Source organism: Nycticebus coucang, chromosome 5, assembly GCF_027406575.1.
Source record: "Nycticebus coucang isolate mNycCou1 chromosome 5, mNycCou1.pri, whole genome shotgun sequence".
Lineage (NCBI taxonomy): Eukaryota > Metazoa > Chordata > Mammalia > Primates > Lorisidae > Nycticebus > Nycticebus coucang.
In genome coordinates, this window is record NC_069784.1 from 76,891,094 (window position 1) to 76,915,796 (window position 24,703).

Below are 24,703 nucleotides of genomic sequence, written 5' to 3' on the forward strand. Positions count from 1 at the left end.
ACTGCAAACTAATACAGCCTCTATGGAAAGAACTCAAAATAGGCCTCCCCTTTGATCCCACAATCCCATTACTAGTCATCTACCCAGAAGAAAAAAAAATTTTTTTATCATAAGGACATTTGCACTAGATTGTTTATCAAAGCTCAATTTACATTTGCCAAGATGTAGAAACAACCTAAATGCCCATCAACCCAGGAATGGATTGACAAACTGCGGTATATGTATACCATGGAATACAGCTATAAAAAAATGGAGACTTTACATCTTTTGTATTAACTTGGATGGGATTGAAACACATCCTTCTTAGTAAAGTATCACAGGAATGGAAAAGCAAATATCCAATGTGCTCAATACTAACATGAAGCCCATAGACAATCTAAGATATACCCACACAGGAAAAAAACTGATTTCAATTCAAGTTGGAGGGAGGGGGAATAGAGTGAGGGCAAAGAGGGGAGAGGGGAGGACAAGAAGGGATTGGTGTGCTCCCACTTAATGGATACAATGTAAGGGTATATGGCACACTTTTTGGGTACAGGACACAACTAACTATAAGAGGCAGTCTACCTAACAAATGTAAATATTGTAACCTAGTTGTTTGTACCCTCACATTAACCTGAAATTTAAGAAAAACTCTAAACCACGCTCATCTCTTCAAAATGAACAGCACTTTTTGTAAACTCTGTTGAAGATGCTACAATCCCATTATTTAATCTGAAATATTTCAGACATTCATTCAATATTTTAAAGACGAGAGAAGACAGAAAGATAGGAAGGCAGTCAGCCCACACATCAGCACGCATGGCACAATGAATGAGGATGCAGAAGAAGGCTCCCGGCCTCCCTCACACCTACTTCTGCCACTTACCACATACATGGTCTCAGGCAAGTGATTTAATTTATATTGTTTCAATGGGGAAAAGGCCATGATGGTGCTTAACCCACCAAAGCTGGACCAGAGATGGGGCCATTTAATGGAAGAAACACTGGATGGGAAGCCAGGAGAGCTTGTTTCCAGGTCTGTCCCTACTAGTAATGCTGATGGCTCTGGAAAACCATAAGAAAATTATTTCATCTTCCTTAGCCACATCTATAGAACGATATATTAGGTTACATAGACTGTCTCTAACTTTCTTCCATTCTAATACTCTCTACAATACATTTACTATTTGGTATCCTTTCCAGTGTTGAAAGATATGATTCCTATGCCTGTCCTTACAGTTCACATACTTGAAGAAAATAATTACTGAGAACTAAAATGCAAGTTCAACAATTTTTATTGTCATGGTTATAAGAAAAAAGTTATTTAAGTCATAATTTTACTATAATGTCAGTTTTTTTCTCAAATATTCCTATTATGACACAAGTTTACTAGGAATTATTGGATGCCTTTTGGTCAATAAATTATTACATTCCAGAAGCTTCTAAATATAAAGTATAATGACAGCCACTTAAATCTGAATCTCTCCACACATCCTCCCCCTCAAATCCTGTAAGGTCATTAAGAAGCACAAATTTAAGTCACACATGACCCATACCACTGGCATTACTAGGAAGTAGACAATATGACAAATTTCAACTTACTTGTAAGTAAAAAAAATTAGAAGTCCCACAATAGTCACTATGAGCCTGCGGATGCAGGGAGTAGGATGAGGGAGGCGTAAGAGACGCCATGAAATGAAGGCGAGTTCAGACAAAGCACACACAAAATCGCCCCCAGAAAGAAAAAGTACGATGCTAAGTGCTGGAATATGAACACAAGCCAGTATTTGGCAGTGCACAGCACTGGCCACAGGGAAGGACTCCAAGGTGAGCAAAACCCAAAGTGGCAGTCTGAGAAAAAGGGTCATTTCCATTAAAAAAAAAAAAAACAAAAAAAAAAACTATAAATTGAGAGTGGGCGTGTTCCTCAGAGATAATTGCAGTGACAGAAAAGAAGAGGGAGAAGTTAAAGATCTGGTAGACACAGGAAAAAAATAAAAAGTATACAAGACGGGTTGCTCCTACCCTACTTTCCCCACTCTGCCATCACCATCATCCATTCTAAAAACTATATTTTATAAACTAACAGGAAAAGGTGCTCTTGAAACAATTACCCAACATATGAAATGCCAAGGACTACAAAAAAAAAACTTAAACTCCACATAAAACTCCTGTCAGAAGAAAACATGAAAATAGAAATACAAACATCTCAGCTGATAAAAATTCTCATCAAATAACCAACTATGAAACAAATAAAAATTCTAAGATGACACTGAATTAAGTACACTGGACAAGCATTTGGAGGAGCACGTACATACAGATATGTACACACATACACACGTGTGTGAACACAACTGGAATCAGGCATCAAAAATTTAAACACTAAGAAATGGCAAAAAAAAAAATTAAAAAAAGAAAAAATATTGCAACAAAAAGTAGCCACACTCAAAGTAATCAAATACATGATGAATAAATTTTAAGTCATGAAGAGAATATATTTAAATGAAAGTTTAAATTGAAGAAAAGATTCAAAATGTCAAAGAGAGAAAAAAATTGGAGAAATTAAAATGATCAGAGAGAAAGTGATTAAAAGAAAACATAAAACTTTAAATACATGCATGACATTTATGTACAAGGCAAAGGAATTAGAATTATTAATACCATAATAACAGGGGACTTTAACACTCCTCTTTCAGAGCTGGACAGATCCTCTAAACAGAAATTAAACAAAGATATAAGAGATTTAAATGAGACCCTAGAACAACTGTGCTTGATAGATGCATATAGAACACTCCACTCCAAAGATAAAGAATATACATTCTTCTCATCACCCCATGGAACATTCTCCAAAATTGATCATATCCTGGGACACAAAACAAATATCAACAGAATCAAAAGAATTGAAATTTTACCTTGTATCTTCTCAGACCATAAGGCACTAAAGGTGGAACTCAACTCTAACAAAAATGCTCGACCCCACCCAAAGACATGGAAATTAAACAATCTTCTGTTGAATAACAGATGGGTGCAGGAAGAAATAAAACAGGAAATCATTAACTTCCTTGAGCATAACAACAATGAAGACACAAGCTACCAAAACCTGTGGGATACTGCAAAAGCAGTTTTGAGAGGAAAATTCATCGCTTTACATGCCTACATTTGAAAAACAGAAAGAGAGAGCATCAACAATCTCACAAGAGATCTTATGGAATTGGCAAAAGAAGAACAATCTAAGCCTAAACTCAGTAGAAGAAAAGAAATATCCAAAATCAAATCAGAGATCAATGAAATTGAAAACAAAAGAATCATTCAGAAAATTAATGAAACAAGGAGTTGGTTTTTTGAAAAAATAAATAAAATAGACAAACCATTGGCCAGACTAACGAGGAATAGAAAAGTAAAATCTCTAGTAACCTCAATCAGAAATGATAAAGGGGAAATAACAACTGATCCCACAGAGATACAAGAGATCATCTCTGAATACTACCAGAAACGCTATGCCCAGAAATTTGACAATGTGAAGGAAATGGATCAATATTTGGAATCACACCCTCTCCCTAGACTCAGCCAGGAAGAAATAGAGCTCCTGAACAGACCAATTTCAAGCACTGAGATCAAAGAAACAATAAAAAAGCTTCCAACCAAAAAATGCCCTGGTCCAGATGGCTTCACTCCAGAATTCTATCAAACCTTCAAGGAAGAGCTTATTCCTGTACTGCAGAAATTATTCCAAAAAATTGAGGAAGAAGGAATCTTCCCCAACACATTCTATGAAGCAAACATCACCCTGATACAAAACCAGGAAAAGACCCAAACAAAAAGGAGAATTTCAGACCAATCTCACTCATGAATATAGATGCAAAAATTCTCAACAAAATCCTAGCCAATAGATAACAGCTTATCATCAAAAAAGTCATTCATCATGATCAAGTAGGCTTCATCCAAGGGATGCAAGGCTGGTTTAACATACGCAAGTCCATAAACATTATCCACCATATTAACAGAGGCAAAAATAAAGATCACATGATCCTCTCAATAGATGAAGAAAAAGCATTTGATAAAATCCAGCATCCTTTTCTAATTAGAACACTGAAGAGTATAGGCATAGGTGGCACATTTCTAAAACTGATTGAAGCTATCTATGACAAACCCACAGCCAATATTTTACTGAATGGAGTAAAACTCAAAGCTTTTCCTCTTAGAACTGGAACCAGACAAGGTTGTCCTCTGTCACCTTTACTATTCAACATAGTTCTGGAAGTTCTAGCCAATACAATTAGGCAAGACAAGGAAATAAATGGAATCCAAATGGGAGCAGAGGAGGTCAAACTCTCCCTCTTTGCTGATGACATGATCTTATACTTAGAGAACCCCAAAGACTCAACCACAAGACTCCGAGAAGCCATCAAAAAATACAGTAATGTTTCAGGATATAAAATCAATGTCCACAAGTCAGTAGCCTTTCTATACACCAATAACAGTCAAGATGAGAAGCTAATTAAGGACACAACTCCCTTCATCATAGTTTCAAAGAAAATGAAATACCTAGGAATATACCTAACAAAGGAGGTGAAGGACCTCTATAAAGAAAACTATGAAATCCTCAGAAAGGAAATAGCAGAGGATATTAACAAATGGAAGAACATACCATGCTCATGGATGGGAAGAATCAACACTGTTAAAATGTCTATACTTCCCAAAGCAATCTACCTATTCAATGCCATTCCTATCAAAATACCAACATCGTACTTTCAAGATTTGGAAAAAATGATTCTGCGTTTTGTATGGAACTGGAAAAAAACCCCGTATAGCTAAGGCAGTTCGTACTAATAAAAATAAAGCTGGGGGCATCAGCATACCAGATTTTAGTCTGTACTACAAAAGCCATAGTGCTCAAGACAGCATGGTACTGGCACAAAAACAGAGACATAGACACTTGGAATCGAATTGAAAACCAAGAAATGAAACTAACATCTTACAACAACCTAATGTTCGATAAACCAGACAAGAACATACCTTGGGGGAAAGACTCCCTATTCAATAAATGGTGTTGGGAGAACTGGATGTCTACATGTAAAAGACTGAAACTGGACCCACACCTTTCCCCACTCACAAAAATTGATTCAAAATGGATAAAGGACTTAAATTTAAGGCATGAAACAATAAAAATCCTCCAAGAAAGCATATGAAAAACACTGAAAGATATTGGCCTGGGGAAAGACTTCATGAAGAAGACTGCCATCGCAATTGCAACAACAACAAAAATAAACAAATGGGACTTCATTAAACTGAAAAGCTTCTGTACAGCTAAGGAGACAATAACCAAAGCAAAGAGACAACCTATACAATGGGAAAGGATATTTGCATATTTTCAATCAGACAAAAGCTTGATAACTAGGATCTATAGAGAACTCAAATTAATCCACATGAAAAAAGCCAACAATCCCATATATCAATGGGCAAGAGACATGAATAGAACCTTCTCTAAAGATGACAGACGAATGGCTAACAAACACATGAAAAAATGTTCATCATCTCTATATATTAGAGAAATGCAAATCAAAACAACCCTGAGATATCATCTAACCCCAGTGAGAATGGCCCACATCACAAAATCTCAAAACTGTAGATGCTGGCGTGGATGCGGAGAGAAGGGAACACTTTTACACTGCTGGTGGGACTGCAAACTAGTACAACCTTTCTGGAAGGAAGTATGGAGAAACCTCAAAGCACTCAAGCTAGACCTCCCATTTGATCCTGCAATCCCATTACTGGGCATCTACCCAGAAGGAAAAAAATCCTTTTATCATAAGGACACTTGTACTAGACTGTTTATTGCAGCTCAATTTACAATCGCCAAAATGTGGAAACAGCCTAAATGCCCACCAACCCAGGAATGGATTAACAAGCTGTGGTATATGTATACCATGGAATACTACTCAGCCATTAAAAAAAAAGGAGACTTTACATCCTTCGTATTAACCTGGATGGAAGTGGAAGACATTATTCTTAGTAAAGCATCACAAGAATGGAGAAGCATGAATCCTATGTACTCAATCTTGATATGAGGACAATTAATGACAATTAAGGTTATGGGGGGGGAGCAGAAAGAGGGATGGAGGGAGGGGGGTGGGGCCTTGGTGTGTGTCACACTTTATGGGGGCAAGACATGATTGCAAGAGGGACTTTACCTAACAATTGCAATCAGTGTAACCTGGCTTATTGTACCCTCAATGAATCCCCAACAATAAAAAAAAAAAAAATTATATTGGGTAGATAATTAAATCACCATGGAAAACTCTTTTCAACAGCCTTTGAATCAAGACAACAATATAACATCCACTTGATGTGACCACATTCAATAAGTGAAAACCCCTGATTCTAGGATTTTAAAGTCTTATAGGAAAAAATGAATTAAATTTAAAAGTTCTCTCCTTTCCTATACAGTATTTGTTAGACTCTCCTTACTGGGAGTGAAAGTAAAATATAACAGAGCTACTGGATGTTAATAAAAGTATAACCAGATATTATAGATGCTGCAACTTTTGGTTTTTCTTCGTGGTTTGATTCTATTGGTTTAAACTCTTAGCTACATAAACATAAGCGAAAGTTACCCTTTTGCTTCTTGGATAGTTATATTTTGTCAGTCTTTGTACTTCAAAACGGGATGTCCAATTGTTTTTTCTACTGCTTCGTTTTTGCTGTATTGAATGCAGAAGTTAACTGTATAGAAATTGATAATAAAATATATTCTTGCATAAAAAAAAAAAGAATGGAGAAGCATGAATCCTATGTACTCAATTTTGATATGAGGACAATTAATGACAAGGTTATGGGGGGGAAGCAGAAAGAGGGACAGAGGGAGGGGGTGGAGCCTTGGTGTGTGTCACACTATATGGGGGCAAGACATGATTGCAAGAGGACTTTACCTAACAATTGCAATCAGTGTAACCTGGCTCATTATACCCTCAATGAATCCCCAACAATAAAAAAAAAAAAAAGAAAGAAAAAACCAGGAGTTGGGATCCTAAAATGAAGCAAAGTAGAATTCAGGGTAAAAAATGAAACAAAGCAAAAGATGTTTTATGTTGCCAAAAGCAGCAGTTCACAATGAATATATAACTGTCATGAATATCTACCCATCAAATAACATAGCCATAGTATCTCCATAAAGCAGAAACTACGGGAGATGTAAGGAGAAATAGAAACATCCTAATAAAAAGAAACTAAGACAATGCTTTCGGTATCAGACGAGCAAAGTAAATTTAAAAAATAAGAAGAAAGACTACAAAAAACTTAATAAATAAAACCAATCAGTTAATTTTATGGCTATGTATCAAAGTTTGCATGCTGATAATAAAGAAACCTCAATGTGCATGTCTAGTCATCAAAATTAATTAAATGCTAGTTCACAAAGAAAACCTCAGTAAATTTCATGAGGCAGAAATATAATATACAATGCTTTCTGATCACAATGAATAAAAATGGAAATTAAACACAGAATTTTTTAAAAACCTTCCCACCTGAAAAAAATTATTAAATAACTCTTGGGAAAAATAGGAAAACACTAACACAAATTACATAAATTTAATACAGAATCTCTGGGGAAAGGATAGTAAAATTGCCACACATCCAGAGCTACAGCATAGACAGCATTAGACATGTAAATAAAGAAAAATGAAAGAATAAAAATAAATGTAATTCTCAATTTTAAAAGCTAAAAAATGGAATAAACCAAAAGAAACAAAAGGAAAAATGGTCAAAAGATATAAACTTACTATTCATAAAAAAATAAAAATAGCTCTTAAAAACATATGAAAAGATTTTAACTTCTTCATAAGACAAATGCAAAGTAAAACAACCCTGAGAAATAAGTTCTCCATCATCAGACCAGCAAAAATTCAAAAATTGACAACACATTGTTTGGCAAAGACTATAAACAGGCAGTCCCTTACATAGCCGTTGGTAATGCAAACTGATACATCCTCTGTGAAGGGTAATTTGGTAATGTCTAAAAAAATTCATGTTTACCCCTTGACTAAGAAATTTCCCACTTCTGAGTTATCCTAAACATATACCTCCAATAGTAGAAAATAATAATACATAAGATTATTAATCATAGCATCATTTATAATTATGTAAGATTAGAAATCACCCAAATGTTCAAACACAAAAAGTTGAATAAACTGTATTTTATATATATATATAGTACAGAACTAAGCAGTTTAAAAAAAAAGAAGGAACACACACACGAGAGAGAATTAGGAATATATACATATATACGCACGACATATATAATATGCTACCCTATATGTAAAAAACAAGAGAAATAAAGTATATATGTATACTCTAACTTTTGTAAAACTAAAGACAAGAAAGATAAATCAGAAAATTGGTTACCTAAGCAGACAGCAAGGAAGAAATGGGGATTAAGGAATAAAAAAGAAAAATGTAAGTATATTTCCCAGCTGTATCTGCTGAAAGCACCTAGAAGAAATGGCATGCCCGCAGTATAAGCCCCTTAATATAAGGAGGTGGGTTTCTAAGTACCATACCCCACTAAAGGAACCAGAAATCCTTGGAAAAATTGCTGATTCCCTGGCTGGGGTAGAAAAGATATAATATGAGCCTGGAACATCTTGATAGATCAGACAGTAGGAAAGTGCTCAAATATACATATAAACATACGTATATGATAGGGGCATGTTAAAAAGACATAGGAGGCAGCTTGAAGGAATTTCCACTAGCCAAACATGGAAAAATTTAAGCAAAAGTAGACATGGACAGTAATGAATAAAATGTAACCCTCTGGATAATAAATTCAGGTGCCTGTACTGATAAACAAATGAACTGATAAATGTGAGAGAAGAGAGGAAGAAATCTTACTTACAGTAGAGTACCAACTGATAAAGGTGGAGAGAGTAATTGAATTAGAAAATGAATATTTTTGCAATCATCTTAAGATTTCTTTGGGCACAGATCATCATGGATGATAAATCTAGGGAGAAAAGTTCAGTAAGTTATTTTAATGGTCATGATCTCCCCCATGAGTTCTTTTTTAATTAGAAAGGGGAAAAACAGTGAGTACACCATAGAGAAACTGGATGTCATCCTGACCAGGTGATCAAAATTAACATCACCGACCAACTTGGAACCAATAGACACCACGTGCCTCCAGATGTGACAGATACTCAGAAGACACACCCTCACCTAGGAAGTATTCCCTTGGCTAATGTATAACTGGGATCTAACCATGAGAACGCGGCAAACAAACTCAAGTTGAAAAACTTCCTGTAAAATAACGGGGCCATATTCTTCAAAAGTGCCATTGACATGAAAGAAAAAGCAAGGCGAAAGAACCATTAAAGGAAACTAAAAACACAAGACAATAAACACTCTATGGAATCCTACGTGGAAACTGCACTGGAGAGGAAACAACAGATGCTACAAGAAATTTTACATCTGTAAGATTAGATTAAAAGCTTTTTTAATGTAAAGCTTCCTGATTTTGACAATTGTGCCGAGGTTATGTAAGAGAAAACTCTTGTCCTTAGGAAATCGACACTGAAGTATTAAGGTTTAGGTAAAGAGGCATTACATATGTAAGCTGCTGTAAAATGGTTGTGAAAAAAATAAATAATAATGAGAGAAGAGGGAAGGGAAAAGAGAGAGAGAAAATGATAAAGCAAATACACCAAAATGTTAAGTACTGGTGAACCTAGATAAAGCACACAGGAATACTCAGCACTAGTCTTGCAACTTTCAAGTATGTAGTCATTGCAAAATAAATATTTAAAAATCTTGTATGGTAAAAATATCTTATTTTTATAAAGTCATTTTTAATCATTTAAATCTTTGTTATTGTTACTGATAGTTAATACTTTGCACATGAAATATAGCCTAAAGTTATCAACTAGAAATAAACATTAGACTCAGGCATGGGAGGACCCTAATCTACTGTCATTCAATGTGACTTATATAAAAGATCACTTCCCTTGGGCCTGGTTTTCCCAGAAAAGACTATCTACCTTAATAGATGCAGTAAAAATCAAATAAATAACATATATCACAACACTCTTAAACATGAAAACATGTTACAGGTACATAAATATATTTTGTATAAAGGTCCTTGATTACTTTCATTTAGGTGAACAGAAATGGTTACCATATTACCTACCATTATATAAACATGATTTTTGCCTTAGATTATATTGTTTAAAAAAAAAAAACACATTTTGGGACGGCATCTGTGGCTCAAAGGAGTAGGGCACCGGCCCCATATGCCAGAGGTAGTGGGTTCAAACCCAGCCCCAGCCAGAAACTGCAAAAAAAAAGAAAGAAAGAAAGAAAAAAAAAAACACATTTTCAGTCCCATCTTACAGGTATGTGAGAGATAAAATATATATGATAAAGGACAAAAGTCAACATTCCCAACAGCAGAAAGAAATCAGGCTACTAGCCAATCACCTAAACACCAGGGCCTTTTCTTTCAAATACTCCAGTTTCCAAAGCCGGAATATACTTTGGTAGGAACAGTTATTACCACTTGCACTCTGACTAAAAGCTTAAAGATAAAGTCTGAAGAGTAGGAAGGAGGGAGACTCACCATCAATTGGGCTACATACAACCCTTCACGTGGTTCTCCCGGCCATTCTTGGTATCGATACTATTTTTAAGTAAACCAAAGTCATATTTTATGAGCTACAGAGTATTTGCTCTTCTTCCCTGAAAAGGTTACATCACTTTCTCCTATATTTAAAACTGAGAAACTAAATGATTTAATTCCCTATTTTCATTAGGTTATACCAGTAAATTAAGGAAGTTCACTGAAATCAATTTTTGATGAATTCTGCTGAAACCTCCTCTTCTTTCTTAGAAAAGTTGTTCTCATTCTGAACACTCTTCACCTTACTTCACCCCAATTTCTTACTTAAAATTTAATTTCCAAAACAAGCATTCATGCTTGCAAATTAAAAACTGATGAGGCCATGCCCTTGTTCTCATAAAACCTGATACCAAAGCCATCTACCAAAGGTGGGCTGAGGCTGGCAGGCAAAGGGCTCAGATGATTCCAGAAAGGGCCAGCAGATGACATCCACAGTACCGATTCAACTCATAAAGAATCATTCCTTCTAGAAGAGACTCATATCTCATCAAGGCCTGAGTCATCATCTGGGACTTATTTAATATGAACTCAATGGGAACCATTTATAATAGTTCATTCTAACATTCATTTTAATTTTTAGTGAACACCTACTATCTGCAAGGTAACATCCCAGATGATATAAGAAATTCAGCTCCATCTCAAGGTGTTCACATTAGTAGAGAATAAGGCACAGAATATAACTTTAGTACAACTTAGAAAATGACAAAGATCTGAATAGACAAAAAAAATATATAGCCTAGGAGTTTAAAGAAGAGAACCATTACTCTCCCTGTGAATACCATCAGTTGTTTAGGAAGGGGAAATGAACTATAACTGCTTAAGAAGCAACCTGCTAGGCCAGGCATAGTGGCTCATGCCTGTAATCCTATTACTCTGGAAGTCTGAGGTGGGAGGATGGCTTGAACCCAGGAGTTCAATACCAGCCTGAGCAAGAATGAGACCCCAACTGTACAAAAACAAAAAGTAGCTTGGCATGATGGCACACACCCATAGTCCCAGCTACTCAGGAGGCTGAGGCGGGAGAATCGCTTAAGCCCAGGAGTCTGAGGTTGTAGTGAGCTATGATGATGCCACTGCATGCTACTCTGAGTGACAAAGCAAGATGCTGTCAAAAGAAAAAAAAAAAAAAGGCAATCTACTATATGATTTATATATGCTAATTAATACCAATAGCAATAATAGTTACTATTATCAGATATTTCCTGTGCATTACTCACTATGCAAAGATTACACGGACATTATCTTATTAAATGATAACATCTTGAAAGTGTGGTATTAATCACTTTACAGATATAGCAAATGAGAATCGAAAAATTGGGTTTTACTAGAAGTTGCATGAAGATGGCGTTTAAGAGGATAGATGCACTTCTAGGGCCCTTACACTTTTCTTTCATCCCATACTGAGACATAACGCAGTTAGGTAAGAAAGACAACTGTGCCCTGCCCTCTAAGCCGTAATGGATTCCAGTTCCCCAAGCATGATTTTACAAACAGGACCTTCTCCAGCCCCTGCATCCCAGTAAGCCATCGCCACATGTCCCTCGGTGATGTCCTCTAATCACTGAAACAGTCTTCTAATCGTTACCCCCTAGATATGCTTTGGATTGTAGTCAAAAGATGCATTCCTGCTTCAACAGCGTGTTCCAGACAGGTGCTCAGCATTCATCTGGATGTGGCAGCAACAACCCAACTTGGGAAAAATGCCAGATGTTCCAACAATAGATGTCACAGTTATCTATTTTTATTTTGGCAGCTCATTGAGGTTTTTTTATCATTTATAGCTGTAAAATATATAAAGAGACCCTCTTCTGGTAAAGTCCTGTTTTTCATGAAAAACTTTCTATCAGGCATGAGCAGCTTTTCTCTTGATTTGTGTCTGAACCATGAGAAAAAAATCACAGATGCAGACTGCGTTGCACTGAGAACATATGCATGCTTTTAAATCACTTTTATCTTTCTTTTTACTAATGTAACCCTGAAACATAAAATATGTTCTTTTTTTCATTCACTCTTATGGGAAGAACAGATGGTGAAAGGGTTAGATTAAAGTAATACAGCATGTCCATTAAAATAACCCCCACTGCTTGGGACGCCTCTCTCAAACGGGAGTCGTGTTTACTATAAAGAACAGCTTTGACTTACACACATTAGAAATTGCTGGGAGTTTTCTCAAGAATAAACATCAGGATAAGAGAAAAACTAATGTCAGAATCAAATGCATTTTAAAATGACAATAATGCAAGTTATTTTGCTAATCTGAGAGGCTGAATGAAACCAAGTGCCTGTGATAATGCAACGGGAGTGAAATAATAAAGTTTATTTCCAACCTGAAAGATTTTAGTACCTAGAAAACGAAGATGCAAAGAGGATATCAAGCAGAAATTATTTTCCACATTCCTGCACTTTAATAATAGAAAGGAATTTTCACCGTCATTTTATTTTTAATTCATTGTTTTATTAATGAATTAATAAAATAATTCATTAATATTTTAGCAAAAATAATTCCATATTTAATATACATTAAGAAAAGCTAAGTAGTATACAATTCTACACAAGTCACACAAGTATTTCACCTTGGAAAAGAGCCTTCTTAAGATAATTTTATGAAAATCAATTTAATGACATATAGTTCCTAAAGCGTTAATATTTTTTAAGAAATTTTGAAGGAAATTTATAAAATGTTTTATAAAAGAAAAAATATCAATCTTGAGTCACATTCCAGCATCAAGAACACTTTCACTAGAGGAATTAAGCAATAAATATGTCCTTAATAGTATAAATAATTAGAAGTAAAATACTGAATCTAAATTCATAAATTCTAAATCATAGATTTTAAGTATTTTAAATATTTTGACCATTTCTTCCTTTATTTTAGAGAGTGGTATAAATTGTCAGAGTTCCAATATCAATTTTTAAGAATCTGTTCATTATTTTATAATTTGATCCATTTATAGTATACCCTATAAATTATTATAACATTGTTTTAACTTTAATCCACATTTTAGTTATATTTAGCTCAAAAAAATCTTTCATGTCTATAAATTCCTTGATATATTTTATGAAGTAGAAACATGGAAGTTTTTTTGTTTTGTTTTGTTTTGTTTGAGATAGAGCCTCATGCTGTCATCCTGGGTAGAGTGCTGTGGCATTAAAGCTCACAGCAACCTCCAACTCCTGGCTTAAGCGATTCTCTTGCCTCAGCCTTCCAAGTAGCTGGGACTACAGGCACCCGCCACAATACCCAGCTATTTTTTGGTTGTAGTTGTCATTGTTTTTTGGCAGGCCCAGGCTGGATTCGAACCCACCAGCTCTGGTGTATGTGGCTGGCGCCAAGCTGAAACATGGAAGTTTTTTTAATATGACTCAAATGTGGGTTGAAATGTCATGGGCCTTCTCTTAATCCATCACACACACAAACACACATTCATTCTCTCTCTCTCTCTCTTTCTGTCTCTCTCATTACCATTCCTTGGGATGTGGTTCACTCATTTTTCTCACAGAAAAGTAACCATAATCAACATCTCATTAGCTGTCAGAGTGATGTGCATCTGGAAGGGAATCAGCACACAGGACCTGGGGCCAGCTTTCCTCCAGTGTAATTCTATAAAGAATCTCCAGGGTCTCACACAGAAAAAGGCGTTCCCAAACCATGAAATCCACAATCTATCCCCTTCATAAATCTGAAGGTGAAGTACTAATGACTCACAAAGAATTTCATTGCACTGAAGATTTTAAACAGATAATAACAAACATTGAATAAACATTTAATTAAGCCCTTTAAGCCATGGCATTCACAGCTGTAAATGTTTGAAAATATTTCAACCTGCATGTAATATAGAAATAGTTCTAGTACATTGGGTACATCATAGAGTTCCAGGACCAGTAACATTAATTTTAATGGTAATCTTCTTCAGTGATTGGGCTTTGAACACCAGCAAGAATCACTTTGATCCTTTCACTGATGCTCTGAATCACACTCTGATATTTCACATATAAGTGGCAGATTAGATGGGCTTGAATTAGATGGGTACAGGTGGTGCCACCTGCTCCAATCCCTTACTGCAGCTTTGCTTGGTCTTTCACGGGGTCCAGACAAAGGACCGGCTGCCCAGGCTGCCCAAGCTGCCTGTTGCTTTGTCCTAGAAGTAGGCCAACAGATTTGTAGTCATTTGTAGTCATACAAATCTTTTCCAGCCTTCTGCATGCCGGAAAAGGTCTAATCAGATTTATAATGCTGTGAAAATAAACTGAAGCTCAAAGGTCCTCCACCAAGCTAATCAACTCCAAACCAGTAACTGCAAATGTAAGGATGGGTCTACCTAAGCCAAGCACAATAAAAATGAGGAAAACTAAAATAGAATAAACTATGTATTAAACAATGTACATTAGAACTTTCTCTCCAGCTTTATTAAAATGTAATTAACAAATAAAATTGTATATATTTAAGGTATACGACATGATTATTTGATATATGTATACACTGTGAAATGATTACCAAAAATTACAACTTCCAAGTTGTGTGTTAACACATCCATCACCTCACAGTCACCTTTGTGTGTGTGTGACATGAAAACTTAGCAAATTTCAAGTTTACAAGCAATGTTAACTATAGTCACCACACTCTACATTAAATCCCCAGAACTCATCCATCTTAACACTAAAACTTTATACCCTTTGATTAACATCTGCCCATTTCTCCACATCCAGCCTCAGGCAACCACATTCTACTTTGTTCCTATGAGTTTGACTTTTTTAGATTCCACACGTAAGTGAAATCATACATATTTGTGTTTCTATCTCTGGCTTACTCAGCATAATACCCTCCTTATTTATCCATGTTATTGCAAATGGAAGAGCCTCTTTCTTTTATGGTTGAGTAATATTCCCTTGTTACATATATATATATATATATATATATATATATATATATATATATATATATATATCCTTTTCTTTACCTGTTCATCCATTAAGTGATGCTTAGGTCATTTCTACATCCTTTCTGTTGTGAATATTGCTGCAAAGATGGGAATATGGAAGACATCTCTTCAATATACTGACTTTATCTCCTTGAAGAATCTACCCAGAAGTGGGATTGCTGGATCATATTATAACTCTAGTTGTAATTTTTGGAAGAGCTACTATTTTCCATAATGGCTGTACTATTTATATTCCACTAACAGTGCACATGGGTTCCTTTTTCTCCACATCTTTGCCAATACTTGTTGTCTCTCGTCTTTTTTATAATAGTTATCCTAACAGATATGAGGTGACATCTCACGGTTGCTTTATATCCCTTATAATTAGCGATGTTGAGCACATTTTCACATACCTATTGACTATTCATATGTATTCTTTCAGAAAATGTCTACTCAGATTCTTTGCCCATTTCTTTTTATTTTAAAACATTAAGGGAGTACAAAAGTTTGTATAACATAGATACACTGTGTAATGCCCTCCACCAGTACAGGCGGGCATCCTGAAAGCCCTGACTTCAGCATTACACAGTATATCCATGTAATACAAACTTTGTATTCCTCATCCCCTTTACAACGCCCCTTCTTAGTTTCCAATGTTCTTTATGTTTTTGTGTGTCTATGTGCACTCAACATTTAGTGTCACTTAGTGAGATCATGTGGTGTTTGTTTTTCCATTCCTGAGATACTTCACTTAGGATTATGGACTCCAGTTCCATCCAAGTTGCTGCAAATTACATTATTTCAATTCCTTTTAATGGCTGGGTAGTATTCCATGGTACTACACATTTTCTTTATCCACTCATACATTGATGGCCATTTATATTGATTCCATACTTTTGCAGTTGTGAACTATGCTGCAATAAACATTCAAGTGCAGGTATCTTTTTGATAAAATGATCTCTTTTCCTTTGGGTAGATACCTGGACGGAAAGGTAGTGGGATCGCTGGACGGAAAGGTAGGTCTACTTTCAGCTCTTTGAGAAATCTCCACACTGTTTTTCATAGAAATTTGCAGTCCCAATGATAGCATATATTCCTTTCTTTCTGCATCCATGTCGGCATCTGTTGTTTTTTGACTTTTTAATAATGGCCATTCTGAGGGGAAGGGTAGTATCTCATTGAGGTTTTAATTTGCTTTTCTGTGATGACTAATGATATTGAACATTTTTTCATATCTGTTGGCCATTTGTCTATCTTCTTTTGAACAACTTCTGTTCATATCTTTTGCCCTCCTTCTGATAGGGTTGTTTGTTATTTTTCTTTGGCTGCTTTGTTTGAGTTTTTTGTAGTTTTTGAAAGTTAATCTTCTGATGTGTGTATAGTTTGTGAATATTTTTCTCCCATTCTATATATGGAGAATACAGAAAACAGGGTCTGTTTACCCTGTTAATTATTTCCTTTGTTGTGCCTACGTTTTTTAATTTAATTAAGTCTCATTTATTTATTTTTGTAGTTGCTGTATTTGCCTTTGGTGTCTTTGTCACAAATTCTTTCCTTAGGCCTATGTCTAGAAGAGTTTTTCTACATATTGTTCTAGAATTTTTATGGTTTCATGTCTTACATTCAAGTCTTTAATCCATTTAAAAATGGTTTTAATATATTTTTGCCCATTTTTAATTGAATATTCTCTTTTTTCTTTTGCTCTTGAATTGACTTGTATGAGCTCTTTATACATTGTGGATATTAACCCTTTATCATGTATATGGTTTGCGAATATTTTCTCTCATTCCAAAGATTGCTGTTCATTATATTATTTCCTTTGCTGTGCAGAAGCTTTTTAGTTTGATCAGTCACACTTATTTATTTTTGCATTTGTTGCCTGTACTTTTTGTGTCATTTCCAAAAAACCATTGTTAGGACCAATGTCAAGAAATTTTTCTTGATGTTTTCTTCTATAGATTTCATGGTTTCACATCTTACACATAACTCTTTAATCTATTTCATCTTAATTTTGTGAGTGGCATAAAATATGGGTCCAGTTTTATTCTTCTGCATGTGGATATCCAGTTTTCCCTGCACCATTTATTGAAGAGACTACCCTTTCCCCATTGTGTACTCTCGATACCCTTGTCAAATATTAGCTGACCACATATGCACATATTTATTTCTGTGTTCTGTGTTCTGCTCCACTGATGGATGTTGTCTGTTCTCATGCTAGTACTATATTGTTTAGGTTATAGTTTTATAACATATAGTTTAAAATCAGGAAGTGTGATGCTTTCAGCTTTGTTATTCTTTCTCAAGCTTGCTTTGGCTGGCTTGGTGCCTCTAGCTCAGAGCTAGGTCTCCAGCCACATACTCTGGAGCTGGCAGGTTTGAATCCAGCCCAGGCCTGCCAAACAACAATGATAACTACAACCAAAAAATAGCTGGGCATTGTGGCGGGCACCTGCAGTCCCAGCTACTTAGGAGGCTGAGGCAAGAGAATCACTTAAGCCCAAGAGTTTGAGGTTGCTGTGAGCTGTGACACCATAGCATCTACTGAGGGCGACATAGTGAGACTCAGAACATAGACTGAATGTTCTGGAAATTTACTCATTTCTTCTAAATTATCCAATTTGCTAGCATATTGGTTCATAGTGGTCTCTTGTGATCCCTTGTATTTTTGTATATCAGGTGCGTTATTTTCTCCATTTATAATTTAGTTTATGTCCCCTGTCTTTTTTCTTTGGTTAGCCTACCTAAAGCTTTATCAATTATGTTGATCTTTTGATAAAATACCATTAGTCTTATTGATATATTCTATCTTTTTCTATTCTTTGTTTCATTTGTTTCTGCTCTAATCTTTATTATTTCCTTCCTTCTGCTAACCTTGAGCATAATGTGTTCCTTTAGGTGTAAAGATAGATTACTTAAGATCTTTCTCTTTCTTTTTTTTTTAATTTTTGATTAATATGAGGGCACAAATGATTAGGTTACAGTGATTAAGTTCACATTGTAGTTAAGGCTTTCACCCAGGCTGTGTGCATACACCCTTACATTGTGCACCTTAGGTGATAGCGTATCAATCACTCCCTCCTGTCCTTTCCCTTCTCCCTTCCCTCCCCTATCCACCACTTGAATTCAATTGTGTTGTTCTCTGTGTTGACATGTAATTGTTCATCTATGATTTCATATTAGCATTGAGTACATTAAGTACATGGTGTATGATCTTTTTAATGCACTGTTTGATTTTGTTTTCTAGTATTTATTGAGAATTTTAACATCTATGTTCATTGGTGATGCTGACCTATAATTTTCTTTTCTTGTAGTGTCCTCTCTGGCTTTGATATGAGGATAATGCTGGACTTGTTTTTTCCATTCTTGAAGATAGTTTGCTAAGAAGAATGTGCTTCAACTCCATCCAGGTAAATACAAAAGATGTAAAGTCTCCATCTTTTTATGGCTGAACAGTACTCCATGGTATACATGGACCACAGTTTATTAATTCATTTATGTGTTGATGGGCACTTAGGTTGATTCCACACCTTGGTGATTGTGAATTAAGGTGCAATAAACATTTTAGTGCAAATGTCCTTATGATAAAAACAATTTTCCTTCTTCTGGGTAGATACCTAGCAATAGGATTGTGTAATCAAGTGTAAGGTCTACTTTTAGCACTTTGAGGATTCTCTGTATTCTTTCCATAGAGGCGGTATTCATTTGCAATCCCACCAGCAATGTATAAGTGTTCCCTTTTCTCCACATCAGTGACACAATCTGTAGCTTTGGGCTTTTGTGATCTGGGCTATTCTCACTGGGGGTTCAGTGATATCTCAGGGTGGTTTGATTTGCATTTCTCTGATGATTAGAGAGGATGAGCATTTTTTCCTGTGCTTATTGGACATTCATCTGTCATCTTCATAGAAGATTCTGTTCAAGTCTCTTGCTCACTTTATAAATGGGATTGTTTGCTCTTTTCTTGTTGATTAGTTTGAGTTTTCTGTAAATTTTAGTTACCAGCCCTTTCTCAGATTCATAGCATGCAAATATCTTCTCCCATTCTGAAAGCTGTCAGTTTGCTTTAGTTGTTGTACAGAAGGTTTTTAGCTTGATCATGTCTCATTTATTTATTTTTGATATTGCTGTAATTGCCAAAGAGATCTTCTTCATAAATTCTTTTTCCAGGCCAATTTTGCAAGCATTTTTCCCTCCTTTTCTTCTAGAATTTTTTATCATTTCGTGTCTTTAAATCTTTTACAAAAAAAGTCAATTTTTGTAAGTGGTAAGAGGTGCAGGTCCAGTTTCAGTCTTCCACCTCTGGCTAACCAGTTCTCCGAGCACCATTTATTAAATAGTGATTCTTTTCCCCAAAGCATGATTTTGTTTAGTTTATCAAAGATCAGATGGTGATATGTGGCTTGTTTTATCTCTAGATCTATTCCATAGAGCTATATCTCTATTTTTGGGCCAGCACTATGCTGTTTTGATCACTGTTAATTTGTAGTGTAACCTGAAGTCTGGTAATGTAATAACAACGTAATTTGTTTTTATTTCTTAGAATACATTGGCTATTCGGGGTTTTTCCGTGTTCAAGATCTTTATTTTTCTTAATGTAAATGCTTGTCTCTATAAATTTTTTTAGAACTGCTTTTGCTGCAGTTTTCATATGTAATGCTTCTATTTTTGTTGATCTCAAAGTATTTTTTGATTACCCTTTTGATTTCTTCTTTGACCCACTCGTTGTTCAGAAGTGTACTGTTTAATCTCCATATATTTTTGAGGTTTTTGATTTTTCTCCTGCTGTTGATTTTCAGTTTCATACCATGTGGTCAGAAAAGGTACTTGATACAATTCCAACATTCTAGGATTTATTAAGACACTATTTATGGCCTAACATATGATCTATCTTGGAGAATGCTCTGCATAAACTTGAGAAAAATGTACCTTAACCTTCCAAAAAAAATAAAGCAATACAATGTACTAAAATACACTAAAGGAGTTCCCTACAAATCTTTGAAAAAAGTATTAAAGAAATCTATATTTCTTAGATAAAGATATCCAAAAACAAATTCCTTAACTCTAAAAATTTCCATTATGATAGGAGGACAAATCCCACCATAAACTATTAATAGGCATTGCCCTTTTTAATTTCACTATTTAATTTATTAAATAAACTTCCCTAGATATATTTTGATGGTGATTCAACCATTCTACTTCTCTTCGTCTAGGAAACAGAATTACAAATTTCAGCATTTCTTTCACTAAGCCAGAAACAAAGGTGTCCCATTTGATTTACCACAGTTGTTTAACCCACTGCCCAATTTCTTTGTTGATGGTAACTCCTTCCCAGATCTAAACCATGCTACTTTATGAAATAGTGACATGTTTAACATAAATTACTACTCATGCCCAAGACTCTGTGGGGAGGAGAGGTGGAGCTGCAGCTGAGCTTTGATGAGTGAGTTTGAGAAGAAAATTATCCTCAGGCAGAGTAAACAGATTCCAGTTAGAATGGAGAACTGACATACAGGAAGCCAGCATGAACAGGATGAGGTAGGCAGAGGTGTGGTAGTCTGGGCTAGACTGGGGAGACTGTATGTCAGTGAGGAGCTTCTGCAGATTTTCAAGCAGGGACAGTAAGTCATAATGAAAATAATGTTTCAGGAAACTTACTCTGACGTAAATGATCAGAGACAAAAAGAACAATAAAGAGGCAGATGAGGTTGTCTAAATGTGATGTTCTATTCCAGAGACAGTAGAACTGGACAAAAATAGCAGCGAGAGGCCAAAGGCCAAGAAACATTATAGAGGAACATGACACTCAGAAGGCCTTTTATCTCAAGAAGATAAAAAGACAAACAGAAAACAATATTTTGAGATATGTTCTTCTTATAGAAGATATGTATCTTTCACAGAGCATAGCACTGCTAAAGGTACCAAAAGAATATAGATTATTAAAATCAGAAGAAGATGGAGAACAATGTAACCTAAAAATTGTACCATCATATCAATTTGAAAATAAATAAATAAATAAAATCAGAAGTGACAGTGATCTAGAAAGGGTCTACTCATCACTGGAACTGAGCCCTGGAATTAGGTCTGAGCCCATACCAAAGATGAATGACCAAGATGAAAGACAAAGCTAGACGGCGTTCCTTACACAGCCACTCAAGTGTCAGTATACTTCTTTTGTAGTCAAAACATACATAGACCAAATAGAAGCTGTCACATCTCTCCATTTTGCACTGGGGATGACATGAAGACTAGAAGCCCCAGCTCAGAACAAGAAGTGAGTGTGAGACAGAGTGCTTAATCAATGTTTTACTCTTTTTTTTTTTTTTTTTTGTAATGGAGACAGAGTCTCACTTTGTCACCTTTGGTAGAATACTGTGGCATCATAGCTCACAGCAACCTCAAACTCTAGGGCTCAAGAAATCCTCTTGCTGCAACCTCTAAGTAGCTGGGACTTACAGGTGCTCAACACAACTCCCAGCTAGTTTTTCTGTTTTTGGTAGAGGTCTCACTCTTGCTCAAGCTGTTCTTGAACTCCTGAGCTCAGCAATCCACTTGCCTCAGCCTCCCAGAGTTCTAGGATTATAGGCGTGAGCCACCTCACCTGGCCACCCAAAGGTTTAATATGCATGCATATCTTCTGCCTCTTCACATAAGCTATAAATTCCTTAGTGGCAGAATGTTCCTCCCTCTTGAGTTTTTATATCTCTACAGACAACTAACAAAGCATTCCCATACTTTTTAAATGTATTTATTTATTTATCTCATTAACATTTAGTGAGCAAATATGTAGAAGACATCATACCAGAAGCTAGGGGTGATAGAGAAAGAGTTGGATTCGAAAAAGACATGGTCATTACTTTCTAAGAGATTATAGTCTAAGAGAGGAGATGTGGCATATATAGAAGGCAGTAGAAGGCAGACTGCTCTAAATAGGAGTGCAAAGGAAAAATATAATTCAGTACTGCTTCATGAAAGAGGTAGCATTTGATCTGGACCTTGGAAAACAGTCAGAATTTTAAAAAATAGAGGCAATGGCAATGCCTGTGGCCCAATGAGTAGGGTGCCGGCCCCATATACCAAGGGTGGTGGGTTCGAACCCGGCCCCAGCCAAACTGCAACAACAACAACAAAAAGTAAATAAGTAAAAGTCTTAAAAAAAAAAAAATAGAGGCAATGCAAGCAGAAATAAATGCACAAGCATGAAGGCAGAAAAAGGCAAGGCATTCAGAAAATAGTGAGTAGACTGGTATCCCTACATCACAAGGGCCAAGTAGAGGACCAACACAGGACAATGCTGGAAGGTTATTTAAGGCCCAATTATAAATAACCTTGAGTTTAGAATGACGGCAGGTCTCCAAACGCTGGCATGATCAGTCCTGGGAGGCAGGGCAGGCTAGAGAGAAAACATTCCCAAAATGAGGAGAAAATTAAGAAGTTGTTAGAGGCAGGCATGGTGGCTCACGCCTAATCCTAGCATTCTGGTAGGCCGAGGTGAGCGGAATGCTCAAGCTCAGGAGTTCAAGACCAGCCCGAACAAGAGTGAGATCCCATCTCTAAAAATTAGCTAGGCATTGTGGTGGGTGCCCATAGTTCCAGCTACTTAGAGGCTGAGGCGAGAGGATTGCTGGAGCCTAAGAGTTTGAGGTGGCCTGAGCTATGACACCAGGGCACTCTACTAAGGGCAATAAAGTGAGACTCTGCCTAAAAAAAAAAGGAAAAGAAAAGAAAGAGAAGCTGTTGGAATCGTCCAAAGTGAGGCAGATCCCATCACACAGGCAGTGGGGGAAGAAGGGAGCATGGGTAAGAGAATAGAAGAGCACAGCTGGGGGTTCAGAGTAAGCAGGAGTCTGGCCCCTGACGGGGCACCCAAGCCAGGCCAGGGACTTATTAACTGTCATCTTGCTGCCCCACTTCAAACCTTGCAAACAGGGATAAATCCAACCCTGCTGATAACTCCTCATGGCATGAGAGCTAACTAAGCCTAGCAGTCATTTGTTCTCTGTCTGCTCCCAACTCCTCCCTCCAGAGCATTCCTGGAAGGGCAGGTCATCTCCGACACGTGTCACCACCCCCACAACACAACAGACACCACCACTCACATCACTGCATGACTTTACCACATTATATATTATACTATGTTTAAATGATATGTTTACATTTTTATCATACCCAGTAAACCTATAAACCATCTGGGGCCAGGGCTGTATCCTCAGGACTCGACATATCACATAACTTTTCTACTTCTCTCTCTGTCTTCCCCATCACCTGGTAGGATCATCTGTCTATCCATTCATGCCCTCAATTCAAGGCCTACTGAGAACTTCCAGGTGGCTAGGGAAGTCTGCTGTCCTCGTGGACTTTACTTTTACTGTCCCTCAATTTTTTTCCATTCAACTTTTCATTGTTGCTAAGTTTCATTTCACCTTCCTCATGTATGCCATTTTTTCTCAATTTTCTTCTCATAGGTCTTTTCTTGATAACTCCTGTGCTGTACTTATAAATTTAATGTGACTAAATCTAGCCATCTGTTTACTTAATTTCTTTTGCAATTTGTCATCATTGAATTTACTTACTATTAGGAATGCATTTTAAGCTCCATATGGCAATATATACCACATGTGTTTTGTTATAAGATATTAAACATCAATGAAACATTATACTTAAGACAGCTACCCACTAGAGTAAACTATTTAACAAAAAAGCATACAATCCTATATCTAATCCCACATACCTAGTTCATCTACCATAAATATCTATGCTATTTAGTACATTCACCTATATCTTATACTGTTGTGCTCCAAAGCAAGGTGAGGGTTAATGAAGTTCTCTATAATGGCTTAGGTAAACCGGACTGACCATTTTTGCCCTTTCCATCTCTTTATCCTTCTACCCATCATGTCTCCTAAAAATGTTACCTTTCTCTGTGCTGCTTTATCCTCAATATTCACTCAGCAAACTTGTGTGCCGTTTACAATAGACTTCACTAACCTATTTCAAGTAATATGCCCTAGTTCTTCTCAAGACCCATGTGCTGGGTGAGGATAAAGAAGCAGGGTAGTGATGGGTAAATCTGAAGGTATAAGGAAGCTAATTAATGGGAAAAATAGTCCATGGTGATCATGGAGAAAATCCACTAGTC

The 24,703-nt window shown here is 36.1% G+C and overlaps 1 protein-coding gene across 1 annotated transcript in view; it reads right to left on the reverse strand.

Annotated features, from left to right (window-relative positions):
• The window catches only part of SIM1 (SIM bHLH transcription factor 1), a 94,795-nt gene that overhangs the window by 11,763 nt on the left and 58,329 nt on the right, over nt 1-24,703 (reverse strand). The window lies entirely within an intron of this gene.